The sequence below is a fragment of the Micromys minutus genome (genome assembly GCF_963924665.1).
Source record: "Micromys minutus genome assembly, chromosome: 12".
Lineage (NCBI taxonomy): Eukaryota > Metazoa > Chordata > Mammalia > Rodentia > Muridae > Micromys > Micromys minutus.
The window spans coordinates 4,754,683-4,772,500 of record NC_137981.1 but is presented as its reverse complement, the minus strand read 5'-3'; the positions used below and the strand labels follow the sequence as shown (position 1 = coordinate 4,772,500).

Below are 17,818 nucleotides of genomic sequence, written 5' to 3'. Positions count from 1 at the left end.
CAGAGGGAGTGCTGGCATAGACAGCCATGTACAGCCCAGGTTCTTCTCAAACCATTCTCTGCCCTTCCAGACTTGCCTCTCCTTTAAAGGGGCTTTTACTCTGGGATTATTTTGATTTGGATGAGAGACCTTTCATACTCTTTAGTCATTTTCTCCTAATGGTAATGGCTTTCACAGTTAGCACATCTTATCAGTATCAGGAAATAGACATAAATTCAACCAAGCAATCTGACCGAAGTTGAACCACAGTTCCCTACACTGTGCCACCAGTGTTCTGGAGAACACAGATCTGCTCTCTGGACAGAAGAAAAGCACCTCCAGGGTTTTATAAGGATTTTATCTTTCTAGATAGCTTTGAGCAATTGTGTACATGCAAGACCAAAATTCCTCCTGTCTCAGAAATCTTCCTCAGTGGCTGTTTATAGCACCTTTCTCTCTCTGCTTCACCATTTATCCTGGCCCCTGACTGAATACTTGGGATGTTATAAGGTCACGTTAGATTAGGATCCAGATCAGCAGTTCATATTTCAGTTACACATACACCCATGCCCTTTTTGTGGTTGGTTGCTAAAGCCTAAATCCTTTGAGATTAAGAAGCTTGAAATACCAATAGATACTCTCCTGATGTCTTAAGTACTACTAAAGCTTCCAGCTTAGGGGTGTGATTGTGTCTTTCCTAGTGAGGGTGGTGCGGGGGATTAAGAGCCAAGTTTGGCTTGAGTCTGTAGACATTATAACCTACAAGGGAAAGAGTCTCTTGGTTTCTGATAAAACGGGGCAGAGTTGTTCTTCAAATTGGATTTTCTGTGGCCAGTAGAAATGCTGTTACTCGGTCAATGGAGAAGGCTTCAGATTAGGCCCCTAAACAACCAGAGTTTAAATCCCAGCCCTGTCATTAGTAACCGAGGTGGCAAAAGGCCTCAGCTTTCTGAACCACCTTTTCTTTATGTCTAAAAGATCAGAGAAGGAGATGAGAGTTTGGGAACATGTAAGACACTTGTGAAGTTTAAATGAGGGGCAATGAATCTCAAAATTTAGCCTACATCAGAGTCCCTGGAGGATGTGAAGGCCCTCAGACCGAGAATTTTGGATTCGGTCATTGTGGGGTGAGGTCTCATATGTGTATTCTTACTAAGGCTCCACATGATGCTTCTGATAGTTAGTTATGGAGTCACACTTAGGGGAAATCTCATAGTCCCTAATACTCTCACCCTCTAGAAAACTTCAACATGATGGCTTAGATTTCTGGCTTTGTAAAGAGAGGTTAGTTTTCCTCCAAGTTAGTAAGAATTAAGACGTTCCCTCACACAGATACTCCTCCAAAGCAGGAGGAAGTCTGTGACTTTCAGGTAAAAAGAACGCCACATATAAGTGAGGAACATGAAACAGAAAGCTAGCAAGTTATGAAGCATGTTGGACGGGGCACAGAGCTGACTTGGTTGTTTTTCTGCTTGAAAGCAATACCATGAAGCCACAGAGAGTGTTGTCCTGTGGTCTGTCTGTTTGCCACCACCCACACCAGACAACTCACAACTGCCTGTGCCTCCAGCTCCAAGTGATTTGACACTCCCTTCTGGCCTCTACTAACACCCTTGTTCACATACCTACACACACACACACACACACACACACACACACACACACACACACATTCTTTGCTGAACATCTGCAAATGCACCTGTGCACATAAGTACCCAGGCTTCTTATGAGCCAACTTTATCCCAGCTCAGTCTTCTCCCCAGGCAGGCCTCTTTTACACGTTGTCTTTTAGCATGTGTATGTGGGAGAGAATGTGGGAGAAAGAAGCACAGGAAAACAAATGTTCTTAGAAAAACTGCAAAGAACCTCTCATTAAAGAAGCAAGTTAAAATATTTCAGTCCCTGGGCTATTTTCTTTAAATACATTGAATTACATCAGGTTTTGATAGAAGACTAAACTGCAGGCTCTATAAAATTATCTTTAAAAAAAAGAAAAAAGAAATGTGTTGCTTTCCTCTGGCAGAAGTCATTAGGCGAGCCAAGATGGGCGCATACAAGTACATCCAGGAGCTGTGGAGGAAGAAGCAGTCCGACGTGATGCGCTTTCTTCTGAGGGTCCGCTGCTGGCAATACCGCCAGCTCTCCACGCTGCACCGGGCTCCCCGCCCCACCCGGCCAGATAAGGCGCGAAGGCTGGGGTACAAGGCTAAGCAAGGTTATGTCATTTATAGGATTCGTGTCCGACGTGGTGGTCGCAAACGCCCAGTTCCTAAGGGTACAATCTAAGGCAAGCCTGTCCACCATGGTGTTAACCGGCTGAAATTAGCCCGAAGCTTTCAGTCTGTTGCTGAGGAGAGAGCTGGGCGTCCTTGTGGGGCTTTGAGAGTCCTGAATTCCTACTGGGTTGGTGAACATTCCACATACAGCTTTTTCGAGGTCATCCTCATTGATCCATTCCATAAAGCTATCAGAAGAAATCCTGACACCCAGCGGATCACCAAACCAGTCCAGAAGCACAGAGAGATGCGTGGGCTGACATCTGCTGGCCGCAAGGGGCCTTGGGAAGGGTCACAAGGTCCACCACACTATTGGTGGATCTCACTGTGCAGCCTGGAGCGGGAGTAGTACCCTCCAGCTCCACCCTTACTGCTAATTATGCAACATTTGTAAAATCCATACCCAATAAACAATTTAAGACAGTCAGAAAAGAAATATGTTGATGTAATTTACTTATGCTGTGAGAATTATAAAGGTAAAACACTAAGTATTATTTTCTTTGCCACTAAGAAGTTTTTTTTTATATAAAATAATACCCAGGTATATACTTGAGAGAACATTTTAATAATCTTCAGTATCGTAGACTTACTGACATCAAGTATCACCTTGACTTTGTTTTATTAGTTTTATCCAATCTGCTTTTATGCCCTGACTTCTATCATTTTTGTACCCTCTTAGAAAACTCAGCTGGTTTCCTCTAACCCCAAATTTACTTTCCTCATTAAGTTGCCATTGAACCCAAGCTCCTACAACTGGGCTTGTAGACTCTGTTTTTGACACGGAACACTCATACATGTCAGACACGTCAGCTGCTGTACTTTTTCATGACAACCTTGCTGGCTTTGAAATGTCTACGAACATCAGGATTTGGGGGATGAATTTAATCATTTGTTTTTCCCACACGTACCAAATACAAGCTGAACCGGGTTTCAAAGTAATTAATTCTGAATGACAAGGGCAGTCTCAGCCTTGGATGGCAATTGGAGTGTGGCCCTCTGTTTTCATAATCTGGGATTATTTCAGACCACCTCCCTCTGTGGATTATGTAATGCTTGCAAAGAAGAGCAGAGGACTGGATAATCAGATAGGAGCTAGAGCAGAAGAACCCTCCGTGTTACCTGAGAGTGCTGTGTTAAGCACCCCACCCCCAGATTCAGCGGAGTAGTCTCATATTTACAAGGAGGCTGCTTATTGACTTCAGTCAAGGAACAGGTATAGGGCTTTAATCTTAGCAGCTCAGATATTCCTGTCACTTTAAACCACAATGGTTATGTCAGTAGCATTGCAAAGTGCCCGTTCTGCCTTCTCAGTGCCGCCACCCGTTGTCTGTGCTGATTCATTTTTTTGGTGAAGGTAGTTTTGTGTTCTCAGAGGGAGTGATGAAGGAAATGGCAGTCCATTTCTCACGTGGTGGCAAAGAGTGAGTGCTGAGGTGTTAGGAGCTAGCCCTCAACCCACAAAGGTGTCGCGAGGAGATTGATTTTACACAGACGTGAGGGGTATATTGAATGAACATACTGAGACACAGACACATGGGGTATGTGTGAAGATAGGGACTGGGGTTGGAGATACGTTGTCACAAGGCCGGGGCATGAGGCTACTGGATTCTGGGAGAGGCCAGGGAGGTTATTTCTAGAGACTCTGCAGGTAGAATGCATTGGTGGTATAATGGTGAACCTATCCACCTTCCTAGAGCCTTTGCAGAGAAATTTCTATCCAAACCTTTCATTTGAATTTCAAATCTTCAGAATTCAAGGAGACCACATTTCTGCAATTAAGCAACCTAGTTTGTGATCTTCAGTTTCAGCTCCCCCAGGATACTAACATTGACCATCAAATGAGTTCACCCAAACCTCCACCATGAGAACTAGAACCAAGTGGATATTGGTTTAAGCTACTAACGTTAGGGTGTTTGTCATGTGGCGACGTAGGACATAACATGGAAAAGCATGAGATGTAGTTGTGAGGGAGGGCTGTTCCAGACCACACAGATGAATACTAGTCATCTAACAGGAAAGGAAAATGTGCAGATGGTTCCTGTAGGTTGATGTTAAGGTGATACGTGATTGTACAGTAGAGAGGTACTCAGGGAACAGTCTTGGAAAGCAGAGAGGGGGAGTAGGCAGGGGATTCAGAGGAAGCAAGATGGAAGCAGACGTGAATGTTTTCCTTGGCACATCTCTAGATTGATAAGGTTGTTATGATTATTTTTAAGGGTTTCCATGGGTCAATTTATCTCATCTAGATGGGCAGTTTATATCTTTGTCCATTGGTGGTAAGCTTATTGTGTAAAGGGTTTGTGGATTGAGAATTCAACGTATAAACCTGTTTGATAAATTAACAGTTGTGAGGTCGTGTTTGTACCGGGCAGGGGAGGAAAGTGAGTAAAAAAGACACGCAGGACTGTGGAGTGAACCGAGTCTGAGGTCTTAGAGGCAGCCTGGAGCTGCTCTGTTGGAGATGCCCTGCAGTGCTCTGTGGCCACATGGGAGCCAGCCCCAACGCCAGGTAAAAGCTTTCCACTTTATAATATTTACCGCAACAGCTTCCAAACTGAAAATTGTATATGTTGAATTGCCATGGCAGTATAGAGTCAACCATGTTCACAAAATTCAACTATTCTGGCTTTTACTCGTCAAATAATACTGCTTTCAAAGACAGGCCTGCACGAGGCGCCAGAAGTTCGTAGCCATCCACTGTACTTAGAAAGCTCATACTTTAGTAGGAGACATTCAGAGAAATGAAGAGACAATTACATTTTATTAGATGGGCTAAGAAGGGATTCATGTGAAACAGACAGAAAAACATGGAGTAATGAGTCTGAAGAGGGAAAGCAAAGTAGCTGCTGTGATACTTTCTCTCTAAATTTTAAAAAAGTTTGTCTCTCACTTAAAAAATACATAAGAACAGTAATTTTCCAATAATTTCAACACCCTGTATGGTAGCTATCTCTGCTTTCTTGGCTGAGGCCAGCAGAGAAAATTCTAGACTAACTTAGTACAGGATTGTACTTCTGGGATGGTGATTCCAGCCTGTTCACTGTACCATCCATACTACAGGCAGCCATTGTTTCTCTAACTCCAGTCTACTTGTGTGTGTACATGTGTTTGCATGCACATGCACACTTCAGAGCATCCTAAGACCACTTCTGTTCAGTGATCCATTGAAAGCACTCACAGAAAATTTCACACTAAAATAAGCACAGAAAAACCATGTAGAGTCCAAGAGCATCGCTGACAGCTTCCTTGAATCTCCCACAGAACTCACAGGGCATGACTTTTTTTTCAGAAGCAGTGTGTGAGCCTCATGCAGAATATGGCTAAGCAGGGATCACACACTTTATCCATAGCAGTGGCTCTCAAACTCAAGATGTAGACTCTTTCCTCCTCTCTACCAAGTTTCCACCCACCCGTTCACAGAGAGTCTCTAGATAGCTATCTATCAATGCCACCTCTGAAAGCCACTCACCCTGCTTACCTCTCTCACCAAGACTTAACTTTAGAGATGGAAAAGGTAACTCAGTTGCTAATGTGCTTGACATTCAAACATAAGAACCTGAGTTGCATCACCAGAATGCACATAAAAAGTTGACTATGGTAGCTTGCCTTGTGATCTCGGTATTTGGGAAAGAAAAACAGAGCTTTGCACTTGCTGGCTAGCCATTCTAATAAGAAAACTCCAGATCAGTGTGAGATGTATCTCAAGAAAAAAAAGCAGATAGTGTCTAAGGAACAACATTCAAAGTTGACCTCTGGTCTCCACACCCCCACACATTTACTCACCTAAACATGTGTGCACATGTATGTGTGCATTTATGAGAGCATGTGAACACACACAAACACACACAGACAAATCACATGTCTAAAATTAACATACAATGGGTTATATACTCTTGAAGTGTCCTGATGCTGTAGGTGTCAACAATTTGTTTCCTTTTACCCTTAAATAATATAATTATTTAAGTATGACTATAACACAATTTATGTGTTTTGCTTCTGATAGATATTTGAACTGCTTCAAGCTAAACTAGATGGAAAATGTTACTGTATGTTCTTACACATGACGTTGGCAAACAGGTTTAAAAACAAAACAGTGTTTCACAGTGACATTCTCATATGTGAGCATTGGGTCAGGACTGTCTCCTCATTGTCCTTCCGTACCCTTCCTACTCCCTGCCAATGCCCTTCTGTGTTGTGTGTGTGTGTGTGTGTGTGTGTGTGTGTGTGTGTGAATGCAGTGTATGTATTCATGTGTATACACGTGCATGCTACATGTTTGTGTGCGCAAGCATGTGTGTTCTGTGCCTGCAGACACCAGAGGAGGATGTCAAGTGTCCTGTTCTTCTATTCTTTAGCTCATTACCTGGGAACAGTCTCTCACTGAATGTCGAGCGAGGCGGGCATGGAGTGCGTTGGCCAATCTGTCTCCTTGCTCACAGAAATGATTGGTATAGGCATGTTTGAAACCACACTGGACTCCTTACATAGGTGCCACAGATTTGGACTCAGATCCTCATGTTTGTGCAAAATTGTTAATACCCACTGAGTCATTTCCTGAGCTCCTCATGTATTTTTTCTATGCTCACTTGTGAGAAAGAAAAAGCGCATAATGTGTTTTATTTTGAGTCTGGCTGGCTTAGAATGATTTTTCACGTCTGTCTTTTTCTGGGAAATGGCATTTCCTCCTACATTATGCTTGAATGACTCCCTCCATTGAGTATGTGGATGAGTTTTTCCTTATCCATGTGTGATGGTGGGCTCCTACATTTCTTCTATGGCTTGACTCTATGAAGCACCATAATAAATCAAGAGTGTTTCTGTGGTGTGATGCCTTTCCCTCTTTCATCTTGATACAACTAAACAGCACGGTACTTTCTATGGAAACTCCATACTAATATCCAAAGTGGCTGCTCTAGTTGATGTTCCTACCATTGGTGAGTGTGTTAAGAGCCCCTTCTCCATTCTCATCCTTGCCAGTATTTGATGAATACTTGATAGCCAGCTTACTTAGTTTTGATTTGAATTTTCCCAATAATGAAAGATAACTAACACTTTTATGCATTGCTGCCCATTTGTACTTTTTCAGAGGGCTATTTGCTCTTTGATACAGAGACTTGTTTAGCCAGGGCTAGCCTGGATCTCACTACTGTAGCCTGAGATGACTCAAGATAATGACAATCTCTCTGCCTTGGTTTCTCAAGCCCCAAGATCACAGGGATGAGACATTATACTCAGTTTTGAGGTTATTTTTCCCAAGTGTTTATGGAGGTTTCTGCTAATGTGTTGACTGAACTGTTTGTTCTTCTGTTATTCTTTTTTACTTCTTTGTGTATTTTGTGCATTAATACTGTTAAATTAACAGATGTAAAAGATTTCCTCTCATTTTATAGTCTTTGCTTAGATTTCATTTTCTCTCATGATCTTCATTGAACTGTTTAAAAAAACAGGATTAACTATAGGAATTTAATTTCATTCTTCCATATTGAGATATCTATTTTTCCCAGAGCCATTTGTTGAAGAAAATACATTTTCACCAACTTGTGTATTTGGCACTTTTGTTAAGAATCAGATGGATACAACAACATGAATTTATTTCTGGGTTACCTATTTTATTGGTCTGCATATCTGCTTCTGTGCCATTACCATGCTATTTTGGTTACTATGGCTTAGTTGCCTAGTTTGAAGTACTTTGATGCTTCCATCATTGCTCTTTCTATACAGGATCACCATTCAGGTTCTGATGTCTTTGTCAATATCTTCCTTTGGAGCATTATACATTTTATTAGAGATTACTTCCTCAGTAAGACTTATTTCTAGGTAGTATCAAGATACAATGAATGGAATTATTTTCCTGATATTGTTCCCAAGTTGTGGACTTTTATATATTCTCAGTTTATCAAGTCCTTGGAAAAAGTTTTCTACAGCACACTGTCATCAGTAATAGAAATTAGGACAGCCACTGTGAAAATCAAGATGGAGGTTATTTAAGACGTTCTAATGTTAGGGACCGTGTCATCTTCAAATAAGGATAAACTGACTTCTTTTTTTTTTCTCTACATATATGCTAGTTTTTCTTTCTTTTGCTCTATACCTATGGCTAAATATTCAAGCACTAGACAGAATGAGAATGGTATCTTTTTTCTATTTCTATTGTTATGATAAAGATCATGACCTAAAATAACCTAAAGTGATTTCAGAGTCGGAATAATATATATTTCAGCTTACAGATTACAGTGTGCAGTTTATTTTTATCTTTCATGAAGAAAAGTCGGGGAAGGAATTCAAGCCAGGAACCTGAAGGCAGAAACTGAATCAGAGATCATGGAGACGTACTGCTTTTGGGTTGCTTCCCAGGTCTTACTCTGAATGCTTTTTTCATGTAACCCAGGGCCACCTACCCAACAGGAGCAACATCCACAGTGGGCTCTACCTCTACAGCAATCATTAATCAAGAAAGTGCCCAAAAGCCCTGCCTTCAGGCCATAAGATGGGGGCCCTTTCTTAATTAGCATTTTTTCTCCTAGATGGCTCTAGCATGTGTTACATTGACAATTTAACCAACACCAAACATGGCAATGGTTAGTCTTGTGTTCCTTCTGAACTTAGAGGAAATGCTTTCGGATTTCCCAGTTTGGTATGGTATGTTTATTGTAAATAGCTTTTGTTCTGTTCAGATATGATCCTCATATCTTTAGGATTAAATCTGAGAACTTCACTCCCATGAACTTGGAATTGACAAACAATTTTGAAAACTCTCAGGAGATCTGAATTTTGGTCTTTTGGTGTTTTGTGGGGAGGTGTTTGTTGTATTTTATTGCAAAACTAATAACAGGACCTGAAAATAGAAATACTAGTATCCAATAGCTACGTTTGCCTTCATTTCATCATGGTAAGAGTTGAATTTTGCTTTGTCTGTATTAATTGACAGAATCATGTAATTTTACTATTGGTTCTATTAATGTCATGCTATGTTTATTGATTTTTGTGTTTGCAAGAATTCTTGCATTCCTCTCATGATACCAAATTGATCATGGTATATGGTTTTTCTTACTCTGTTGTTGAATTCACTTTTTCATGTATGCTTGTCAAAAAATATTGATGTGCAGGTTTTTGTTTTGGTTTTGTATTATTGAGGAGTTTGGATGTCCAAGCTATCAGTGAATTACTTTGTCAACTCCTTTTCATCTCTAATCTCTTACTTTGGGGCTTGCTCCCCCCCCCTCCATCCCTCTCTGACTCATCTCAGCTAACAATTTTTCAGTCTTATGCACCTTTGTTTCATTGACCTTGGTGTTATTCTTTTAGACTTTATCTTAAATCTCAGCCTGGAATTCTATAATTTATTTTTTTCCTCTGGGTTTTTCATTGGCTTGTTCTTATTTTTTAAGACTTTGAGCTCTATCTATCATAAAAGAAATAATAAAATTTCTCTGATATTTAATCACTGTCACTAAGAGCTTAAGTTTAGAGGATATTTTAAAAACTGCCTTATTGTTTCCTACTAATTCTATTGCTTCTATTTTTAATTCTTTTAAGGAATTTTGATCTCCATTTCCTCACCTACTTCAATCATGTAAAAGTTCATTAAGTCTGAGATAGTGGCGCATGCTTATAATCCTAGCACTAAAGGGGATTAAGATGCAGATTCCCATGAGTTTGAGGTATCCTGATCTACAGAACAAGGAACAGAGCAGCCTAGGCTACAGACTGAGACACTGTCTCAAAACAAAATGAAATAATTATTATTATTGCTATTCATTTGTGGTTCCATCCCTTTTTGATCTGATAAGTTGTGAGAAATTACTCTATTTGTTGCATTTGCTAAGAATTGTTCTAACAATATATAACATGTCTTTTAGACAAAGCCCCACAAAATACTGAAAAAAATTTTATTCTATAGTAGTTGGGGTATATATTTTATGACTGTCTCAAATCCACTTATCTTTGCTACAGTTTAGCTCTGAAGTTTCCTTTATGTTCCTGGTTTAGATTACTTCTGCACTAGAGAAAGATTATTGGTGTTGCTTGCTATTGTTAAATAGGGACATACCTGCTATTCTGTCTTCCTGTGTCCAGTTGTGCTTGCTTTATATGATTAAATACACCAATATTGGCTTATATGTGCATGTAAAATCCTATCTTTTGATGTACTGTTTCATCTACTAATGTAATGACTATTTTTTAAAAGTTCATTCTTACCTACTTAGATAGAATTGCACTTTGTCATATATGAGTAGGGCTTCATGCTTGATTTCATTTGCTTGAAATAAATATGCACAAGCATGGCACACGTGTATGTGTACAAACACACACACATTTGTTTCTCATTAGCAAATAGGTAAGGGTAAAATGCTACTTTCTAATGTAGGCAGAGGTAACTCTCCAAGTCATTAGGCAAGGTAGTCATATAATTTCCTTTTTTTTTTTCAGTCTATGCTTGCTTTTTCTGGTGAGGTGTGTTTCTTGTAGGCACCAAGCAGTAAACCTCAATTTTTAATTTAGTAATCCTAACTTTGACAAAATTGGGAAATTAACCTTCACATTTAGGGTCATAATGGGAAGATGGATTTACTGCAGTCGTTTTCTTTTCCGTTTATAATATTCTGTTCTTTGCTATTTCATTACTTGATCTTCTGGTGAGATGTATCATTTCCTCTATATTTCTAGCTGTGATTACTTATTCTTCTGTATAATCTTGTATCTTCTGCAATGCTATTTAATAGCCATGATTTACTTTTGTTTTTTGCTTATCATGAAATTTTTTTTGAGACTGAAGGACAATTTTATCAAATGGCAGTAATCTAGATTGACAGTTACTTCCTTTCAGAGCTAGAAATGCATCTCTCCAAGATTCCCTGGCCTTTAAAACTTATGTTGAGAAATCTACTGCTATCCTAATGGCTTTGACATTATAAGTGAGTTGACACTCAGTATTCTTTGTATCCTGACATTAAGTGTAATGTGATGTTGGGAGGTTGTGGTCATGTCTATTTGAATTCTAAAGACCTTCTGCACCTAAATGTTTATATCTTTACCACCCTTTTGGGTGTTGCTTAAGAAGTTCTCTGCCTTTAGTCTGTACCTCAGCACCTTCTTCACAAAAAGTTATATAAACTTGGCCTTTTAATTGTGTCAGAATGGTTTTGTATAGTCTGTTTAAAGTATGCTTATAAGTTCTTATTCTTATATCTTTATTATAGGCTTAATGTTTAACTTCTTCGGTGCTGTCTTCAGTTTCTTAAAATGATTTCTTCCACCTTATTTGGTCAATGGAAATAGTTTGAGTATGGAACTTATTAGAATCACTTCCAAATAGGACAATATGGGATCAGACTTCCTTTGGCTAGCGTTTTTATATCTAATATATAAGCTCCAAGAAGCCTTAAAAACATTTTAACATGGATCTCTTATACATTCTGGGATCCCAGGTCCCAGTGTGAAGCTCACATGAAGAATGAGCACCAAATGCTTCTAGAAACAAGGTACAAAATGTGTTCCATGTTTTCAGCTGCCTCTTTGCATGGCTTTCTGATGTCCAGTTTTTGCATAAAATTGGGAGTGTTCCAGGTTCCAAACCTCTTTCTCTAAGGGATAAGTTTTAAATAGAAAATAAGCTACATCTTTTTCTAGGTCTCTGATTTAAATTTGACATCATATAATGCTCACATAGATTTCTTTAGTGACCTTCCATTATGGCCACACTGAAATACAAGATAGGTGCAGGCAGGAACAATGTAACAGTACTTTGCTGTACTTCGTGAAAAGGGACAATGTAGTAGTGACTTGTGTGTCCCAAGGGAACACACTTTCATATGATCCTGTCAAGATGGCACCTCAGTAGAAACAATAGAGAGATATTGTTTTGATGTTGTTTGCCAGAACCCTTGGCAAGCCACAACACCCGTATCAATCAAGGTCAGCTAAGTGCAGACCCTTATTTCTCTTCTTCATCTGTCTATACCACATACTTGCTCATGTCTCTCCTTTTTTGCCATCCTTTTACTGCATTTTCCTGTCCTGCTGCCCGAACACAGTGGGTTCAGCACTGAAATACTACTTTTCCTTCTTTCCAGATAACCAAAGTGAGTTTTTTCTAGTCTTTGCTCATACACTATTAAACTATTTCAACTGAAACCCTTCAGTCATCCATCTTGGGGAGTTATTGGTTTCTGGCTACTTTGATTCCCAAGTGCTGAGAAGCCAAAAGAAAAAAATACTTCTAATCTATTATCTTATCTCTTCCAGTAGAGCCCCACCTCCAACCTCCACATGTGCACTTTGGCATAAATATGCACAAGCATGGCACATGTGTATGTGTACAAACACACACACATTTGTTTCTCATTAGCAAATAGGTAAGGGTAAAATGCTATTTTCTAATGTAGGCAGAGGTAACTCTCCCAAGTCATTATGCAAGGTAGTCATACATTTGCATCTTCTAGAAATGTCTGAGAGAGCCAGTTCAGTCTCAACCGCCCCATCACTGGACGTCTGTCTTTCTCAGTTCCTCTGCTGTCCATGTGATGATACTTCATAGTATTTTCACTTTCGTTTTCCTAATGGACAGTGATGAACATGCTTGTTGCCAATTCATACATCTCTTCGTAAAGTGCCTAGTTAAGTCTTTTACATATTTCACAGTTTAGATGGTTTGGTTTTTCTTTTTTATTGCATTGTAGAAACACTGTTCCTGCCCTAGCTCCTAAGATTCTGATACTGTAGACTTTATATTACTCTGTCTTCTGATGCAGACAGGTTCAAGGCCTAGTATCTTAGTGGGCACGGTAGCTATTTGCTAAGACTGATGCTGTAATTGAAAGTGGTAAGTTATCCTTTTGTTGTTGTTGTTGTTTAATCCTGAAAGGCAGTAGCTCTCACGGGGAGCCTTTCTGGCTGGGTTTAGCATTACACCTCAGCTAGAACATTCCCTAGAGTTGAACATTATCATTCAACCAGATGTGGGTTGGATACCAAGTATTAACATAGTTATTAAAGAGACTAGAAGTTTGTTTGTAGCACTATCCTGAGCCATATCTCATTTTTCCGACTACAAGGGAAATGGAAACATTTGTAATTTGAAGTTCACATATAATGTGTATTTTTTTCTAAGTAAAGTTGCTTGGAAAACTACTTGAACCTTGGGTTAATACTTCTGTGCAGGTCTAACACCTGTGAACATGCTAATTGGTATGGCTTCCTTTGGAGAGTGTGTACAGTAGTTTAGTTTCTTTGTTCCTTGGGAAAGTGTTGACAGTTGATGTTTAATTCTCACCCACCATTCCTCAAAAAGAATAAACATTTGGACTGAGGAGATGCCAGACTGAGTAAAGTACTTGCCGTTCAAGATGCAGGCAAAGTTTGAATCTCCAACAACCACACCTGTAAAGTCAGTGCTTCTACACTGAGAGTCACCTATAGTCATCGACAGTGACATGAGGAGCAGAACTAGCAGAGTCCCCAGAAGCAGACCAGCTGGGCTGCTACACAGCAATGAACAGCAAAGAGACCCAACTCAAACAAAGGGCAAAGGCAAAGGCAGACACCAGAAGTCCTCTGACCTCTGCATGTGCAATGTTACATACATATGGCACAAGCATGGCACATGTGTATGTATACAAACATACACACATAAACATGTACACACACATACTTTCCCAATACTATGTATTTGAGTTTTCAAGATAAAAAGTTTTAGGTTAGACAAAATGTCAACCCCCAACAGATAATGTAGGATCTATAAAACAGTCCATCACCCTAATTACTGGAGAGGCCCATTGGAAACTTTTATATTTCTGTGTACAGGAAGGAGTAACTTGAGTTTTAGGGAAAGGAGGATGTTCAGATCCTTCTGCTCTCCAGATTTTTTTTTTTTTTTTTTTTTTTTTTTTTTTTTTGCTATAAATTAGATCCTCAGTGTTCCACAGAGATCCATGTATTAAAGGCTTATTCCTTGGGGTGACCACTTTGGGAGGTCATGATGGAGTCTTAAGAGGTGGGACATACCAGAAGGTCTTCAGGTCCTTGCAGGCATTCTTTTGAATGGGTGGTAGGATCCCAATGCCTTTGTCTGTTCCTCTTTCACTCTCCAGTCAGGTGAAATATTAATGAGTTGCCACAATCCTGAAAGCAACAGACCCATGGAAAACAAAACAAACCCCCCCAAAAAATGCATTAACATTTCTCTTTATAAGTTGATTATCCCAGATGTTTGTTATAAAAATACATCCTGACTCCAGGGACCTTATCAGCCTTTGGGTTTACTTCCTCAGCTTAGATTATTGTATGTAATTCCCCTAGGGTCCATGATGAGAAAAATAGAGCTAGATTCTTCACCACATTCCCAACAGCAGTGGGAACACCTGAGTGGGGGAGCTTTGGGAATGTTTGGCCTTTCAGGAGACCCTAGCTGCTGGTAAATCTCCTTTTGTTGTTGTTGTTGCTGTTGCTGCTGCTGAGGATGGAAGAGCTGAGAGCTTAATACAAGATGCTGACATGAGAAAGAAGCAGGAGATGCTGTGCTTGGTTTGCTCAGAGAAACTGCAGTTTTTACAACTGTTGTCTGGAAATTGTAAAGCGTACTTCATAATACCTTACCAAGAAATTGCTTCCACAAAGATAGTGGATCCTCCTTACCCAGCAGTGCTGGGGAGCTGTCTTTGTCTAGCCACTTGGTTTTTGCTTTTACATTTCTATCAGAGAGATATATGCTCTCTTCTCCCCTCTCTGGAACACTGCACTTGTTGTAAATGGTCCTAAAATGTAAATGTATGTTCTGACGCAGGCACTGCTGAGAGATAGAGAGGCTTTGTTACTACGTAGATGGTAGTACACATGATACTGCTAAAATCGGCCTTTTGGCAGTCTATGCCAAGATTTTAAAAGAAAGGAGGGAAGGGAGGGAGGGTGGGGGAAGGGAGGGAGAGGAGGGAGAAACCCACCCATTTGTATTTTAGGGCCATTTGCAACAAGCACATTGTTCGAGAGTGAGAAAGTAGAAGACATTTTTCTTTGATAGAAACTTATTATAGTTTACAAGAATTCTCAGCAGGAAAGGGTCAGATTTTCTATCATGAAGTGGGTAATTTGGAGTTTATTAAAATTGCAGGAAGGGAGATGGCTCAGCAGAGATAGTGAATTCTGTGAGCTTGGGAATCCAGATCAGCAGACCCTACATAACACTGTGTGGGTGTGGCAGCCCACCTGCAATTCCAGAGCTCAAGGCAGAGACAAGATATCCTGGAGCAACCTTCCTCCCAGATTAACCCATATTAGCAAATTCTGGATAATTGGAGAGACTCAGCAAATATGATAGAAAGTGATCTGGCAAAGCTTCTGATGTTTTCCTCATGCCTCCCCATGTGTGCATCCAAGTATACATCCACCATGCAAACACTTGGACACATATAAACACCACACACATGCAACACACACACACACACACACACACACACACACACACACACACACAATCATTCCCCATAGGAGCAGACCTGTCTGTCAGCTTCAGGTGGAACTTGGCCTGAATAATTGATAACAACTGTTTTTGGTCTTCTGTTCCCCTTACCATCATGATAAGGTTAAGGTGAGGCTTTTGGAGATGCCCCATGTCTACAGTGACTGAGCGGAGTATTTGCATCATTGCTTATCACTCCTTTGTTTTCAATTGTGTGCTCACTTAAATGACACAGGAACTAGGCCCGGGAAGTTCAGGAGAGGGAACAAGGAAGAAGGTGATGGGAAGAAATGCACAGATAAATGGGGAATACAACGGCCTTTGATCTGAAGCATTAAGGGTTTGTTTATCCTCCTTTTAAAAGATTGTAAGAGCAGAAGGAGGTGTGAAGTGTCCAGTCTCTGGAATAGGAGGGAGGACACTCCTAGCTTCTCTGTGTCTTCTGGATGTGACAATATCCAAGGAAACTGGACTGTAGAAAAATCACACAAACCTCCAAGTATGCACCTGTGTCATCTGCACCCAGATTAAAGCAGGGGTGACACCTGCACTCCAGGACACCCTTTGCCTTTCTCTGCAGTCTCACCCTACCACATCACCGTTATCCAGACTTTTAACACCATAGATAGGTTTTGCCTGCCTTCGACTCTGTGTCTAGATGCTTTCCCTCACTGTTTTGTGGGTTTTGTCTGCAGTGTTGTAGGGAACATCAGCTCATTGTTCTGTGATCCACATTCTCCAATGACTGATGAAGCCTTTCATTGATTCTGGTGCTGATAGATATTTTGTTTTTATAATAGGGCTGTTAACAACCACATTGCCTGGATCTAACTTATGAGTATCAGTTAGTATGTATCTATAGGATTTATCTCTAGTTACTTCACACCTTTAGCCCAGGTACTTAGAAGGCTGAGTAGGAGATTTCTGAGGTCAAGGACAGCAGTTTTTGTTTTTTTTGCCAAATGTCTTTTAGAAGTCAGGGCAGAAACATTTCGAAAGTTCCTGCTAGCTGACCAAGGGAAGTACCAAGAAGGAGGGGGAGGCTGTGAGGTTTGTGTCTCTACGGAGTTCTCAACATTGAGTTAAGTCCTAAAAATGTTAAATTTGCTGAGTGATTCATACCATCCACTAATTACTTTGATCTTTAAACTCCACAAATAGTTGAGAGAGACAGAAAGTGGGGACTCCATGTGCTTAGTGACAGACAGATTCTCTGTGGAGACAGCAAATCTGGAGCCAGAATATCTCCAGGAATAATCCTTTTGCATTTACAGAATGTGGTGGGTTAGTTTTGACAGAAGTGTACATTTAAGAGTCATAGTAAGTAGTTCAGGTTCTTTGTAGCTTCCTACTGCAGTTTTCTGGGATGTTATAAACGCATGCTGAGATGTGATGTATAGGTCTCTCTCTCTCTCTCTCTCTCTCTCTCTCTCTCTCTCTCTCTCTCTCTCTCTCACACACACACACACACACACACACACACACACACACACACACACTTGAGGAGGGAGGGGAGGGAAGGAGGGAGAGGGGAAGAAAGGAAAAAGAGAAGGAGAAAGGGAGAAGGAGAGGGAGAGGGAGAGAGATAGAAGGTATGTTTTCTAAAATATAAAATAGCTCATCAATAACTTTTTATATTGATTTTTTTTCTTTCAGTGTGTGTGTGTGTGTGTGTGTGTGTGTGTGTGTGTGTTGTTGGCATGGGTACATACCTATATGTGTGTGCAGGTAATGAATGTGGTGAGTGTGTGGAGTCCATAAGACAACCTAAAGTGTCATTCTTTTCTTGACACCTACCTTGTTTGAAAGAGTCATTGGCCTGCCCCCTGTCTCTGTCTCTTAGGGCCTACCATTATATCCTGAATTTTTTTAACTTGGGTTCTGGAGAATTGAACTGTGTCCTCACACTTGCGTGGAAAAATCTTTACCAACTCAACTATCACACCAGTTCTGATTTTATGTTGAAATGACAATATCATGTATCTATTGAGTTAGACGTATTATTACAATTCATCTCACCTATTTCATTTGCCATAATTACAACATTTAAGTGGCATTTGTGGGTTGTATAATGCTTCTATTGTGTGACTAGATCAGTACATCTTGTTGA

At 40.2% G+C, this 17,818-nt stretch overlaps 1 protein-coding gene and 1 pseudogene across 17 annotated transcripts in view; both read left to right on the top strand.

Annotated features, from left to right (window-relative positions):
* CADPS (calcium dependent secretion activator) overlaps positions 1-17,818 on the top strand; it is a 431,306-nt gene that overhangs the window by 44,000 nt on the left and 369,488 nt on the right. The window lies entirely within an intron of this gene.
* LOC308427976 (large ribosomal subunit protein eL15-like) lies at positions 2,023-2,632 on the top strand (annotated as a pseudogene). The gene has a single exon. The product of its transcript is annotated as a large ribosomal subunit protein eL15-like (transcript).